Here is a 14,218-nt window from a genome sequence, read left to right as displayed (position 1 = left end):
TTTTTTTTTTTTTTTTTTTTTTTTTTTTTTTTTTTTTTTTTTTTTTCCTGGACTACACGGTTCTCATCAGAATATCCAGGCTCACTCAGAAAAGGTTACATTAATATGACTGATCCTTTGTAAATCGGAGCACTGCTGCCCTCCTGTGGACTGTTAGGGCATTTGACAATCCCTTCCTTACCAGCTCAAACTTAGTCACTTTTCAGAAGTTTCAGTCATTGCTGTGATTCCCCAGAAGACATTTTAAATTTCATTTGGGATACGGTATAAGACTAGCCCTCTTCTTCTTCTGTGAGATCAAAATTATTTTTTGACACAGGATCTCGCTGTGTCACCCAGGCTGGAGTTCAGTGGCTCAATCACAGCTCACTGCAGCCTCAACCTCCTGGGTTCAAGGGATCCTCCCGACTTAGCTTCCCCAACGGCTTTCACACATTGTCCAAGCTAGTCTTGAACTCCTGGCCTCAAGCAATCTGCCTGCCTCAGTGTTCCAAATTACTGAGGTTACAGGCATCAGCCACCATGCCCAGCCAAAATTAACATTTTGAAAAGAGTTTTAAATGCTGTCCCTTATTGCTTAAGTATAGGACAAGTATAATATTGTGGATCTGTGGTCAACAAACAATTTTCCTTCCCTCTCACATACCAGCAGAATGTGAACCAATTGCCACAAGTATAGATAACATTTGAAAAAGCCACCCGTCCTGATTCCTGACTTGATAGTACATAACCCAGGGAAACCTGTACAGAGGTAATAAAACTGATGTTAGGAGACTCCACCTTCCTTTATAAGATTTACCTCTCTCATGTAGCTTTTTAAAAAACCACACTATTATACTATGGTGCAGTGGCAAACCCTGTGCTAAACTACTGTAAACAGGAGCCTCAGTATCCTGGTGTTTGGGGCTTGTGGCTTCATTGAGAGAGAATTCAGGAACAAATGCTTGGAGAAGCACTTCAGAACGGTGTTCAGGAAAATTATCTATCTTCTGATTAACATACTTCACCTGAAAGAGTTCCTAGGAAAAATAGTCTGTAAATTTGTATTTAAGTTGGGACTCAATGATTAGAGAATTCTTTGGTTAGGTTCCCATAGCATCATGCTTCTCAAGTCTTAGTGTGCTAGCTAGTTACATGGTGATCTTCTTACAAGAAATTAGAATCAGAAGATTCAAAAGGTATCTATCGGTTGGGGCCTGAGGTTCTGCATTTCTAATCAGTTCCTAAGAACTGCTGTTTGTGGTGGGCTATATAATGGCCTCTAAAGATATCCAGGTCCTAAGACCTGGAACCTGTGAATGTTACTTCATATGGCAAAAGGGGCTGTACAGATGAGATTAAGAAAACTGAAATAGGGAGATTATCCTGGATTATCCAGGTGGGGCCCTAAATGTAATCACAAGGGTCCTTCTAAGAGGCAGGCAGGGGGAGATTTGACTGTGCCAGAAGACAATGTGGCCACTGAAGCAAAAGGCTGCCCTGCTGGCTTGGAAGACGGAGGAAGGGAATGCAAGCCACAGAACACAGCTCTAGCAGCTGAAGAAGGCAAGAAAACCTGTTCTCTCCTGGCGCTTCTGAGAGGGCGGGCGGCCCTTGCAGTCCAGTGAGCTGATTGCAGGCTTCTGACATCTGTAACTGTACGAATAAATGTGTGTTAAGACACCAGGTTTGTGGCAATTTTTTAGGGCAGCCACAGGAAACTAACACACCAGTGCTGGGGGCCCTCAGACCATACTAAGTAGTAAAGCATTTTAGGAACAAGACCACAGAAGAGAGGCTCTCAACTTTAAAACAACAGTGATGTCCAGGCCCATTCCCAGGCCAGCAAAACCCGAGATTGTAGGGATGGGACCCAGGGAACACTGATTTAAAGACTCTTTGGGTGAACTGAACAGGAAGATAGGGTAGGGCACCATCATACTAGAATAAACTCAAAAGTACAACTTTTGTGTTCAAGGAAAACTCTCAAGTTCCATCGATGTACGGATACACTAGTCTGCCAGGTACTCTCCTGAACCTACACACCAGCTTCTCAAAGTGAAGGTCTGGGTCAGTATCTTACACAAAGAATTATCCAGTATCTAGACTTATTTCTGTTTCACCTAAACTGGCCAAATATTTGACGTGTCTCATCCATGTTTGTTAAAGAAGTAAACACTCATTAGTGTTTACTTCCACAGGTGGGATTTGCCAGTCCAACTTGCATGAGGCTTGAAGGTGCTGTCAGTCTAATAAGCCTCCCCACTCAATAATTTTTTTCATTATCTATTCATCAAGACCCGCTTATAAATTTACGGTTAAAAAATCTGGTAAAATTTAGATAAGCAGGACTCATGTGCTACAAAGCGTTTTCTACCTAGGTTGATAGCATCGCTTCATAAACCTGATTCAAGATGTTGTCTCTGGAAGAAACATTCTACATAATTACCAATTGATTGTACAAAACCACCTCAGAATGGCAATTTTAGGTAAAGAGCTGTCCGCATCCAAATGAATAAAACAAAATAATCCTGTTTGAGAGGCACCCCAGTTACATTTTGCTTCTCATGACTTAGCAATGTGGCACTATTTAAGCATTCAATGAGTGTGCCATAAACTGCTTTTATAGAAAAGACGTCTCAAAACATTGTTTTTGTCCTTTGATGCTGAACTCGATTTCACACTTACTCATTTGAGGACTGGAATCAGGGCCTCCTGAGAGCAAAAATCTGTTTTACTTGTTTGTATTTGCAACACCTAGGCTGGAGCTTTGAGTCTGGTGGGTAGATCAAAAGCTGTTTAATTGGTAGGTAGTACAACAGACCCCAAAGATGTCTAACCTATAGGTATTTAATACTATTGGAGCCTATCTCAGCGGGAAGTGAATAAAACAATATAACTTAGGGTCTTAACATCACCACTTAGGGTCTTCCCACCACCACATCCTGGGGATTAGAACATGGGTTCTTCCACCAACAGCCTGAAATAGCACTGCAGCTGCAGTGAGGGGGTGCAACACATGTACTGGCAAGTGTTGCCAGCAAATGCTACTTCCGCCCCCCACTCTCAGCCCACTGGGCAGGGCAGCCATCTGGGGGAAGACTGTGGCAGGGGGTTGGGCTTAGAAATGGCTTCCTAGGTAGCTGATTTGCCATGATTTACTGCAAGCCACTGGCTTTAAAAGAGTTGTACTGCAGGTAGTTCATAGACATGCACCTCCTGTGCAAAATCCTGATCGGGGGCCACAGCCTGCCTTCCTGAAAATCCTACAAGCTTGATCCCCTATCAAGTCAAATCTGGCTAATCTTTGAATAGCTTTACAAAACTGGCTCACTGGGCCCAGTGTGGTGGCTCACGCCTGTAATCCCAGCACTTTGGGAGGCTGGGGCGGGTAGATCACGGGGTCAGGAGTTCGAGACCAGCCTGGCCAACATTGTGAAACTCCGTCTCTACTAAAAATACAAAAATTAGCTGGGCGTGGAGGCGCACACCTGTAATCCCAGCTACTCGGAAGGCTGAGGCAGGAGAACTGCCTGAACCCGGGAGGCAGAGGTTGCAGTGAGCAGAGATCATGCCATTGCATTCCAGCCTAGGTGACAGGGTGAGACTCCCTCTAAAACAAAGAAACAAAAACAGAAACAAAAAAAACTGGCTCACCTTGTTTTCAAGTGTTGACATAAACTAACAGTCAAAAGTATCACTCAATCTTTTATAAAATAAGTGAAATCAGTGCTGTGCCCCTCCAAGGAACCATGCGACAGTATGTTCAGTTGAGCACAAGTTCCTTGCAGGAACAGTTGCTGGCAGAAGGGCTGTGTCTACAGCCCATGGGGAACCAAGGACAATCTTCCCATTCAGTAGGGAGCGTCCCTCAGCCTTGATCTTCAACATTTCTTCTCTTCCCTAATCTGTTCTCTCATTTCATTTCTTGGCTCACAGAATTTCATTCTTGCCTTAATGGGTTTCATTTTTAACGTCTGTCTGGCTGTAACCTACTTTGAATTCTTTATGAAGTAGGCAAAATCTGCATAGCAAATTAATTTTTCAGGACCCACTTCTTATCGTCACAGAATTATGAATGGGAAATAATAGATGAAAAACACAGACATGATCAACTGGACATAGTATTTATTAAGGTCAGGATGCATGAATAGACTCTTCTTAACAGAAAGATAATTCAACAGCAATCAATTTATAGAATTTAGAGCAATACTACATTTCAGCAAAATGGAACTGAGAACGTTAGATAAATTATAGTAATTTGTTTTTTAAAATCCATTAAACTATCTCTTACCTCTGCAATAACGTATCATACACGCAGTTAAAGAAGTTAGTAGGGAAAAACATGATCTTCCTTCCCCATTCTCCGCCCATCCATCTTCCAGGAAACCACAGGCTGCTGCCGCCCAGACTTGGCATGAGACTTCGAGGCTGCTGCTTTTCCCCCTACATCATAACCGATTTCAAATGGTGCTAGACAAAAACAGACTCTGAACACCAGGAGAAATCGGTCAGCCTGTGTAAGAGATGGGCCAGTGGTGCTCCCAGGGTCTGCACCTCGACAGTCCAGGTGGCAAGTCTGATTTCGGGTGCCCCGCAACTGACGCTGAATACTCCAGGGCATCCTCTAAGAGCAGACTGACGGTGCTGATGTGGACAAAATGGTCCTCCAGGTGTACTGCCCTCTCCCCTGCCCCATGACAACCAATACCCAATACACTGTTATCCAACAGAGTATGACAACTGCCACACTCAAAGGCCCTACCAACACATTCATGCTGGTAACGGCTGCGAGAAGTCAACAGAAATAGCATCACGCCCTCTGTCCCTGCTCAAGCCACTGTATTTATTTTAAACACAACCCCCTTCCCTACTGTCACTTCTCCCAAAACCCAACAAACTCAAGAGTGTATTTTGCTCTTCAAGTTCTTCCCTGGACTTCTCGAACAGACTCAAGTGGCAGGAGGAGAGGAGCCAGTCCCATGAGCAGCAGTTCCTCTGCAGTCCACCCTTGGCTGTGCTGCAATTCTTACTCCTAAAACACTGATTTCAAATGGTGCTAGATACAAAGATGGAAAAATCTAAGCCACCATGTGAAACCAGCTTCCAGAAGAAGAGGCTCTCAATGAAGAAAGAAGGGAGATTCAATCGGAAGACCCAGCCTCTGCCCTGAGGAGAAATGTCTTCTTGCAGTTCTACTTGTGATACGACACAGTGCTCCATGGGAAAGGCACAAAGGAGGTTACACAGTGCTGCGCAAAGCAACATGGAAGTCACAGCTGATGCTTCAAATAGGTGAGAGCAATACAAAACTCATTAATTCTAGGTTAATTCTATTTAACTTCACACCAGTCACCGTAAGTTATTATATATGATGAAATAAAATAGCCAAAATTATCATTAAAATACATTAATATTTACATTCATACTGCCCTGCATTTGTATAGTATTTCACAGTACACAAAGTGTTTCCAGATACATCCTCTTACTTCATCAGGACACAAGCACCCTATCTGCCTGTGGAATGAAGCTCCAGCTGCTACACCGAGGTGAGTTCCAACCTGGGCCAGGGCGACTCTTCTATGTGTCTTATTTGAGAAGAGCATGCGTTCCTCCTTCCCACCTCATCTGTAAGTATCAGAACATTCAAACACGACCCCGTTAATCTGCAATCTTATTTAACCTCTGACGTGACTTAAACTGGTACCCTATAATTGTATTAAGCAGATAATCCTCTAACATAAGAATTGAGTTTTATTTTCAAAATCTGCTTGAAAATAAGATTTGCACACTGTATTCCAAATTAGATTTCCCATCTCCTTACAGCATCATCTTTTTTGGTTGTCTGAAGCTAAGAAAATACGTGTATTTCCTCTGATACCATAACCAAGAGAAAAGAGACAGAGTAGAAACTGTGTATTTTAGGTTCCCTACCAATTATTCTGGCCTCCAGATACAGGCTTATAATTTTTATGGTTCCTGGAACTAACAGTATGTGTTGCTAGAAGGAGAAGTAAGAAATAGAATTTGAACATCAAAAGTTGTGGTATTTAATTCTCACAACAGTCATATGGGGCAGGTATTTTTCCAATTTTTGCAGAAGAAATTCATCCTTAATGAGGCTAAATAACTTGTCTGCAGTCACACAACCAATAAATGCAGATCCCAGGTCTAACTCCAAAGACTGCGTTTCCTCCCTTGTACCCACTGCAGCCTGCTCCATAACTTGACTATCATCTCATTTTGTTCTTGAACTTCATTAAGAACAAAATAGGGTGGGTGGGGTAGGAAATTCCTAGGTGATACTTCTGCACTGATTGGGATCATACTGACTACATAACACGTTATACTTAGGCAGAGACAGGAGCACGATCTGGGTTCTGCGAAAGCCTGGGTGGTCTGAGGCAGCTTGCTTTGTTCTCCTGCTCCTCTAGCCCCTCTGCCGTCTTTCCCCAGCATGGCTGTGGCTGTGGGAAAGACGCTAAAGATGAACCTACAACAAGCGATTCTGACACCAGCGCTAGGCTCTACGGCCCATGGTGGGACTTGCCAGCCTCAGTCACAGGTGGGAGAGCCGGGGCAGATATGCACACAAGGGCTCTCAGTGATGACAACTGCAGCCAACACCTGGGGCTTGTTAACCAGGTTAACAGCCAGGGTTGTAAGGTCAGGAGTGAGTGTTTAAGGACAGTTATTACTGAGAGTCCAAATCCTGTAAAATGAGAGGATTTGATGAGATTCTCACTTTTCCGCTTTTCATTTTAGCCACTCTTCCTTATCAAATTCTAGTTACCAGTATCCACAAACCCCCTCCTATGAGCCCTCACACAGGTGTTCCGCGGTGATCAGAAAGCACTTCCCTCCATTGCAAGGCCCTGCTTAAGCTGTTGTCTCTTCTGGAATACTCTCCTTCACCCTCCCTTAGCTACCACCCCTCAGCTCCGCCCCCACCCATCACCACTCCAGGGAACTTCAGTCATCCTCCCCTCAGCTCAGGAAAGCCTCCCTGAGTCTAACCCGGCTTGCTAGAAGGTTAAGTGGTCCTTGCCAGCCTCAAGTTCTTTCCTTCAGTAGCCACTTATCTCACTTGGTCATCAGTGTGATTATTTAACGTCTCTCCTGCTACCCGTAAGGGACCATTCGAAGTCCAGCAGAGGGGCTGTGCATAGCAGGGGGCCACTGCCACTGAGGGAGTTAACAGAAGCCCGAGTCTGGGTCCCCGCTCCTGGATTCTAAAATTTAACTCTTAACTCTCTGGAAGAAGAGATAAGAAGTCATTAACAATGCATCACTTTAATTAAACACTCTAAAAGAAGTGGAGAAAAAAATCACGTTAGTATTGAAATCCTTTGCCTTTCCAATTCCACTGGATAAAAGGGGTCCTTCACGTCTCAGCCCTCCCAACAGAACCAGTTTTCTCCTCTCAGAGTTAGCTGAGCAATGACTCTTCGCTGAAACAAGCTGGTGGCTGTTCCCTACTAGGAAGCAGCCAGTTAGTTTGACAAGGGCTGGAAGGGGCTTGCTCTCCTTGGCACCATGCCTGAAGGCCACCTAGACCTGTAAGAAGGCAGCCCATGAAAACTCCAGCCTGCTGCCATCCAAGGAGGGTGACGGGTTTTACCCACCTCAGCCTAATGACTCCAAACAAACTGGCCGAAGGTGAAAGGGTTGGCACGGCTGTCTGGGGAGGAAAACCACCCACCCAGAAGGGTGGGTATGTCAGTCTTGTGAGTGCTGCCATGCAGGGAAAAGGTGTGGGAGCTATACTCCAGCCTGGTCCATTTCTGTCCCCACATTCTACCTGGAGGCTTCTCCACCTCACACCAGGGCATTCATCTGCCTGGGCACACAGAGAATCAGAACACAATGGTTTTAATACCTGCTTGGCCCCAACTCTGAGAACAGGGACCTGCCACTTGCCCTGAATGGGCCTCAGTGTCTTCACATGTAAAGAGAGGAGGCTGAGGTAGGCTGCTCAGAGGGCTTGGGCAGGAAACCTGAGACAGAGAAGTGGTAACAGCAGGCAGCAGAAATACAGTGTCCTGGAGAGGCCATATTTTGTCTAAATGCATGCAAAATCAGATACATTAAAATAACCCTAGCCAGGTGTGATGGCACACACCTGTAGTCCCAGCTACTCAGGAGGCTGAGGCATGAGAACTGCTTGAGCCTGGCAGGCAGAGGTTGCAGCAAGCTGATATTGTGCCACTGCGCTCCAGCCTGGGCTACAGAGTGAAACCCTGTCTCAAACAAAAACCAAAACCAAAACCCGTGCAGGCCAAACACATCTGAGGGTTAAATACAATCTATAGGCTGTTGGTTAAAAACAGTTTGGAGATGCAAAGATAGCTTCTGCTTCATTCTGTAAATGATGCTTTGTCTTTAAAGCCTAGCATGGTACCTAAAAAATAACACTGGAGGAAAACGGAAGGTGAAGGAATCCTCGTTTCTGAAATCTACAAGCAAACCCACTGAACAAACAGACACTGGCCCCCAGTTGCCTAACCCTGCTTGCTTGTACTGCGCTACCACACTGTGTGCAAATCCAGAACGTGGGAAGGTTCTGCCAAGGCAGCGCTGGGTGCTGAGTCACAGCTACTTACGTGACTGATGTGTGTTCCAGCCAGATGGGGGGAGCCGGAAGCCAAGCCCAGATGGCCATCTTCTTTCCTCTGGGAATGCTGATTTCGGGGCTCCTGGCTGTAAGGAAGAGCTCATCTTGGTGAGAGAGGGGCCTGGGGAAGGCTCTTTTGTAAAAGGGGAATGCCTTGCCCTCAAGAGACAGTCCCAGGCCATTGCATGTATAAACTGAAAGGGCAGCCCAGCTTCCTGTCATTCTAGGCAGCAGCCTGGACATTCTGTCTTTAGCTGCCGGGGTGGGGGCTGTGAATCAGAGGGAAGGGTGATAAAAGGAAGGGTATACACATGAGGGGCCAAGGGTGGGCAGGAGGGAGCATGGAGTTACTGGCTGGCCCAAAGTTCCCAGAAACCTCCATTAGGCTCTTCCTTTCTGGCAGGGTGGCCTTCAAAGGAGGACTGAGAACCCAGGGACCACTGCATTTCCCAGGCCCTGAGCCCCAGTGTGGGAATCACATCCTCCAAACCCACAGTGACCCTCAAACTGCTACTCAGGTAACAACACAAGAAGTAACAGCCTTCCAAGCCTATGTGGACCCAGTATCAGTTTTTCTGGTTTCCCCTAGGTCAGAGGTATGGAGGTCTATGTTCCTAGGCAGCTGCACTCCTAAAAGTTCAGTTTTCCGTCCATCCCTTAACACTACTGACAAAAACCCTAGACTCAGTCCAGGCACGGGGCCCCTGGGTCGGGATTGCTGGCTGGATGGGAGGATGCACCAAGGTTACCCTGCCCCTGGGATGAGCTGGGGGGACAGCAAAAGACAGTGGAGGGCAAAAGGAAGGAGGAGGAGTGGAATGAAGACTGGGGCTCGGGTGTCTCCATGTCCCACCAGTAGAAGGGCTCAGCTCTGGCAGAGAAGGATAGGCATCGCCCGGAACTGCTTTCAAGGAAGCTAGTGCTTTCCACGAGAGGAAAAATGAGCATACCAATGGTCTATTACACAAACACAATGCCCACCACAGAGTTCACGGGTCCAAACCAATGCAGATCCAAAGGCAAACCACCAACTCTGCTCCCTGGTCATTCCTAAATCATCTGCTTGACTCAGTGAAGATGGACTCAAAAGTGAAACCACAGTCTCAGGTGAAATCTACCTCTGGAGGTAGGGAAGGAGATGCCCCAAAGCCCAGCTTCCGCACCTCCCCAAGGCAGAGCTGGTGACCTCCTCCTTCAGCCACCAAGAAGTAACTAACAGACGCAGTATCCTACCAGGCACCACATTCACAAGATGGCATGGCTGCTCTCGCTGGCAGAAGCACGTTCCTGTTCCCAAGAGCTCCTCCAGAGGCATGCACCAGCCTCTACAGCACAGCCTCTGCTCCTCCCTGGAGGGAGAGCACAGCATCTCAAAGGAGAGAGCATTTCAACAAGTCAAACACCCTCCCCAGAGCAGAGCACAGCCCGAGGGGGGCACCAGGAAGCCCAGGGTGCTTCCTGAACTAACCTCTGAGTGGCAGTTCTCCCCAGTACCTGGGCACACACCTGGTCCACACACATGGACTGGGCACACCCTGTGACATGACGTGGTTCCACTTCTCTAATAAAAGGGAAGGAGGCTGGGCCAGACAGAGGGTAGGTTTGAGTCCAAAGCCAACTGCGAGCCCACTTTCTCTCCTTCTCCTTTGGCTGGCCCAGCTGGTAGCTGCACCTATGGTGCTATTCCAGCCTCATTCTGCTATCAGAACCTCTGTCTGCCAGGCTCAAGAACAGTGAGCAGCAGGAGAAGGGAGGAGGAGGAAAGAGGAGAAAGGAGGGAGAAGAGAGGAGGAAGGAGGGAGGAGAGAGGAGGAAGGAGGGTTAGAGGGAGGGAGGGGCTCGGGAGAAGAGGTGGAGGAGGAAGTTTCACAGTCTAGTGCATTCCCATCAGATCAGAGAGAGGGGAACATGTGCAACTTCCCTTTTCAAGCGTTTCTCTGCCCCTCCTTTTGTTTCGGTTCCTTCCCCTCTGGCCTGGGGATGGCGCGGCTAGTGGGCTATGCAGGGGCAGGCGCCCAGGTACCCAGCCAACTGGGCTCTCGCCCGGCTCCATCTCAGGCCTGGCATGCTCCCTCGGGCCATTACCCGGCATGCCCTTCTCCTTGTCAGGGAGGCCGCGCCCTCTTGTTTTCAAAGTTTTATAACAGTATTGTTTGTTGTCCAGCAGATTAAATTCTTTGGAGGCTGGGGAGTGGGGGGAGGGTGAGTGAAAGAGAGGAGGGAAAAGAGAGAAGGAGAGAAAATACAAATAACTTCTATTAGGCCCAAAAGATTACATGAGTTCGCTTAACACAAAGTCCACCTGTCTTGAGAGAGGCTAGTGGCCAGGAGCCTGCGTTCCCCTCTTCTCTGTCTGGGCTTGTCGTCTCTAGCCCCCTAGCAGGGTACGTACAGTCTCAAACTTCCAACACCACTCCTCAGGTCAAGGTGAAAAGCAGTACCAGCTAATAAGATTGGAAGACGCACGTGTGAGCACCACCCTCCAAGCAGGACACATGACGTGGGGTCGAGCAGGTCCCTGCAAGGACATCCTTGACTCTCATCTCAGGCATCGGGCCGAAACAGTACAGGGCTACGGGGGAAGGGCATCTGCAGGCAGCTGCCAGAGCCCTTGTCTCAGAGATGGCTGGTCCTTGCTGTAAGCCAGTGGTTTGTTTACACTTGAAATCAAAGTCACACATTCATTGATGCCAACGACACTGGAAGAACTGTACCCCAAGGAAATAACACAACTGCATAAATAAATATTCATGTAGACCTAAGGAATAAGAAAGAGTGGGAAATAGGAACGAAAAGAGACAAAAAGTCAATATAAAATAAGCATGATCTTACAGACAGGGCTCATTTCACCGTCCTCAGCCTTTCAGGACTTTTGATGCTAAATCTGTAGGTGGTGATGACACAAAAGAATATATGATTTTCCACATTTAATACAACTCTCATTTAGCCAGTAACTGATTTATTTCAGACTCTGGGTTACCGCTAAATAGTAGGCCCATTTGAACACATCCCTGTGTCTTTAGTATAGCATGCAACGTGGCTCCCAGAGTTGTGGGCCTGCCCTGGGATGTTTCTCTCCCACTTCCTACCTTCTTCCCAGCAAACTACGTCTGGCCCTGCGTCCTCTACATGGCCCTCCTCCCTCCGCATCATAGGATTAGAGCAGCTCAGGGCTCTTTCCTGGAAAAGATGAGGGACAACATGCCTTTCTCTTTTTTTATATGCAAATAACACCAGTTCCTTAAGATCAGTGCCAGAAGTTCTCTCTGCAGAGAAACAAGGTAAAAGTTCCAGGCTGGATGCCTACACTGGCGTACCCTGCCCATGCATCCCCTCAATTCCATCCAGCTTGGGCCTGTCTTGAAGGCAGATGGGAAAGATGGAGAGAAATGCCTGCTCTAGATCCTGGCACCCAGACCTCATGCTGTTCCAGGGACCATCTCAAAGTGCCACAGACTCTGGACTGGGAGGATCCTGTGGAGGACACCCAGTCTCCTACCTCAAATAAAAAAGCTTCATCTTTCCTCAGGAATCATCAGCAGAGGTGATGTACAGTTCTCCCAGAAGTCTAGCCCAAATCACTCTCCTTGCTGCAATTTCTGCCCATTCTCTTTTCCATCCTTCAAGTGAACAGAATGAACTGGGTCCAACATGGGTCCAACATGACAAATTTTCACACATGAAGCTACAGAGGGCTTTATCCACTAAAACAATTCCGCTGTGGATTCCCCATCACAGGGTTTCTGTATGAGCCAAGGATGTATTCCGGAAATACAAAAGGACAGACATTCAGAGACACATATGCATGCTGCCCTGTCCAGCCTCAATCGCCCTAAAGGAATATCCCCAGAAAAAGTCTAAACCATCGTGGCTAAATCAGCTGTAAATAAAGATAAACCATTATTTCCCCCTTCATACATATTCCAGGTCTATTTAAACAAAGGTCACTCAGAGGGCTAACTGGCCAAGAAGTCCTGCTGTCCAATACTCCGCCTTAGCAGCCCTTATAAAGAGTGGGGGGTTATGCTCTGCCTTTAAGGAAAACTGACACCCATGAGTTCTCTTACCCACCTTTCTCTCTGTGGGTAAGCCCTACTTTTTCAAGTCAATCATGTAGCAGACACTCAGTGCTGAAGCCAGTGTTTGTAGTCCCTTACTTTACATTGTACATTAGCCAAGGCTTCCAGCAGGCGCTGTACATTAGCCAGCAAACAGGTAGCATACACACAACATGCATGCTGGGCAAGGCTCAGGGCATCTCTTACAAATGTGTTGAAAAAATCTCAAAGACCCCACACTGGGCCTCATCTCTAAGTGAGCTGCACTCAGCAGGAGCATGCCTGTGTCCATAGGCATGAAGTGCCATACAGATGTGTCACAGTGGTTTGATGCATCACATATTCCAGAAGCTTCCAAATGCAGGAAACCTCTCCAAGAACACATGGTGAGTGGCTGGCTTCCCAGCCAAGAAGTGCAAGCCAGTTCTCACAAGAGCTCCAAGAAGTCTGAAGAATCAGAGAGTTGGAGGACCTGGACATGCTGAGGTTTCATTTCCCATTCAACATATAGAAAAGGAATCTCTAGGCCCTCTAAGGCCTTCAGAAATTAAGGAAACTGCCAAAGACTCCACTCCCCTACTCCTGTCACTGACCCACTAGTCAGAACCCCAGGAAAATGACAGCTGAAGTCAGAGGACCTGGATGGGAGACCTGTGAGAAGCAGCTACAAGCAGTTAGATCTTGGCAGGATGGACTCTCTGGCTGAGTTTTACCAACGACAAGGATAAGACCACCTACCCTCTCAGGGTTGTGTGAGGACCAAATGAGCCAGCAAGTGTGAAAAGAACTATGAGCTGACACGATGGTTATTACTCCATTCCTCTCTTGCCTGAGTCCTAGCCCAGATCGCTGTTTGCTATTCCATACTGGCAGTGGGGTGGCACTCAGCTATTATTAATCCCAGGTAAACATCCCACAAAGCAGCAAGCAGATAGTGTCTTGGAGAAATGTAGCTATTTTAAAACTCTACATTCTGCTTAGCAGATTGCATGATGTGCCCCCTCAGCCCCAGGGGCTCCTACCCACACAGCCTTGCAGAAGTGGTATATGTCTGGGAGTAACACTGCCGTGGAGAAGCTAGGCCAGAGTCCCAGCCACCCCTAGCCCCAGTCTGGCGGGGCCTGGGACCTTCAGCTTTCCTGCATGTGTTTTATTTTGCTATCTTTTTAAGAGTGACTCAAGACTAAAAAGCCAAAATGGAACCAGTGGCTCTGAGATTTTTTAAAATTTTTTTCATTTTTTTTTTTTTAAATTAAATTAAATTTTTTAGTCGAGGGCCTCAAAAAACACATGAAAAGAGAAGGCTAAATATAAAGGAAAACTTCCTGACAGCAAGAGGCACAGACCCTCCCTCAACCCACAGCTGCATTCTCTCTCCAGGGTTTAGGGCCAGACAGGATGGAGCATCTTTCCTAGAGCAGGACAGCAAGCCCCCCAGCAGCTCCCACATAACCCCATCTCCAACAAGCCTCCCGGGAGAAGCCTGTAGCCAGGTCCCCTGCCACCCAGTGGATCCTCATCAACACCTTCGCAAAACCTCCAGCCCTCTGCTTCCACTTCTGGGAGG

At 47.1% G+C, this 14,218-nt stretch overlaps 1 long non-coding RNA gene across 3 annotated transcripts in view; it reads right to left on the bottom strand.

Annotated features, from left to right (window-relative positions):
* Positions 1–4,087: 4,087 nt before the first annotated feature.
* LOC108539544 (uncharacterized) overlaps positions 4,088–14,218 on the bottom strand; it is a 22,530-nt gene continuing 12,399 nt past the window's right edge. For all 3 annotated transcript variants that reach the window (XR_001888421.1, XR_001888420.1, XR_001888422.1), the window contains one exon: positions 4,088–8,679. This is a non-coding gene — a long non-coding RNA (uncharacterized LOC108539544). The remainder of the gene's footprint in view (positions 8,680–14,218) is intronic.

Source organism: Rhinopithecus bieti, unplaced genomic scaffold, assembly GCF_001698545.2.
Source record: "Rhinopithecus bieti isolate Rb0 unplaced genomic scaffold, ASM169854v2 scaffold_15813, whole genome shotgun sequence".
In the NCBI taxonomy this organism is placed as follows: Eukaryota; Metazoa; Chordata; class Mammalia; order Primates; family Cercopithecidae; genus Rhinopithecus; species Rhinopithecus bieti.
Note: the sequence above shows the minus strand (reverse complement) of the source record. Positions and strands in the feature narration are given on the sequence as shown.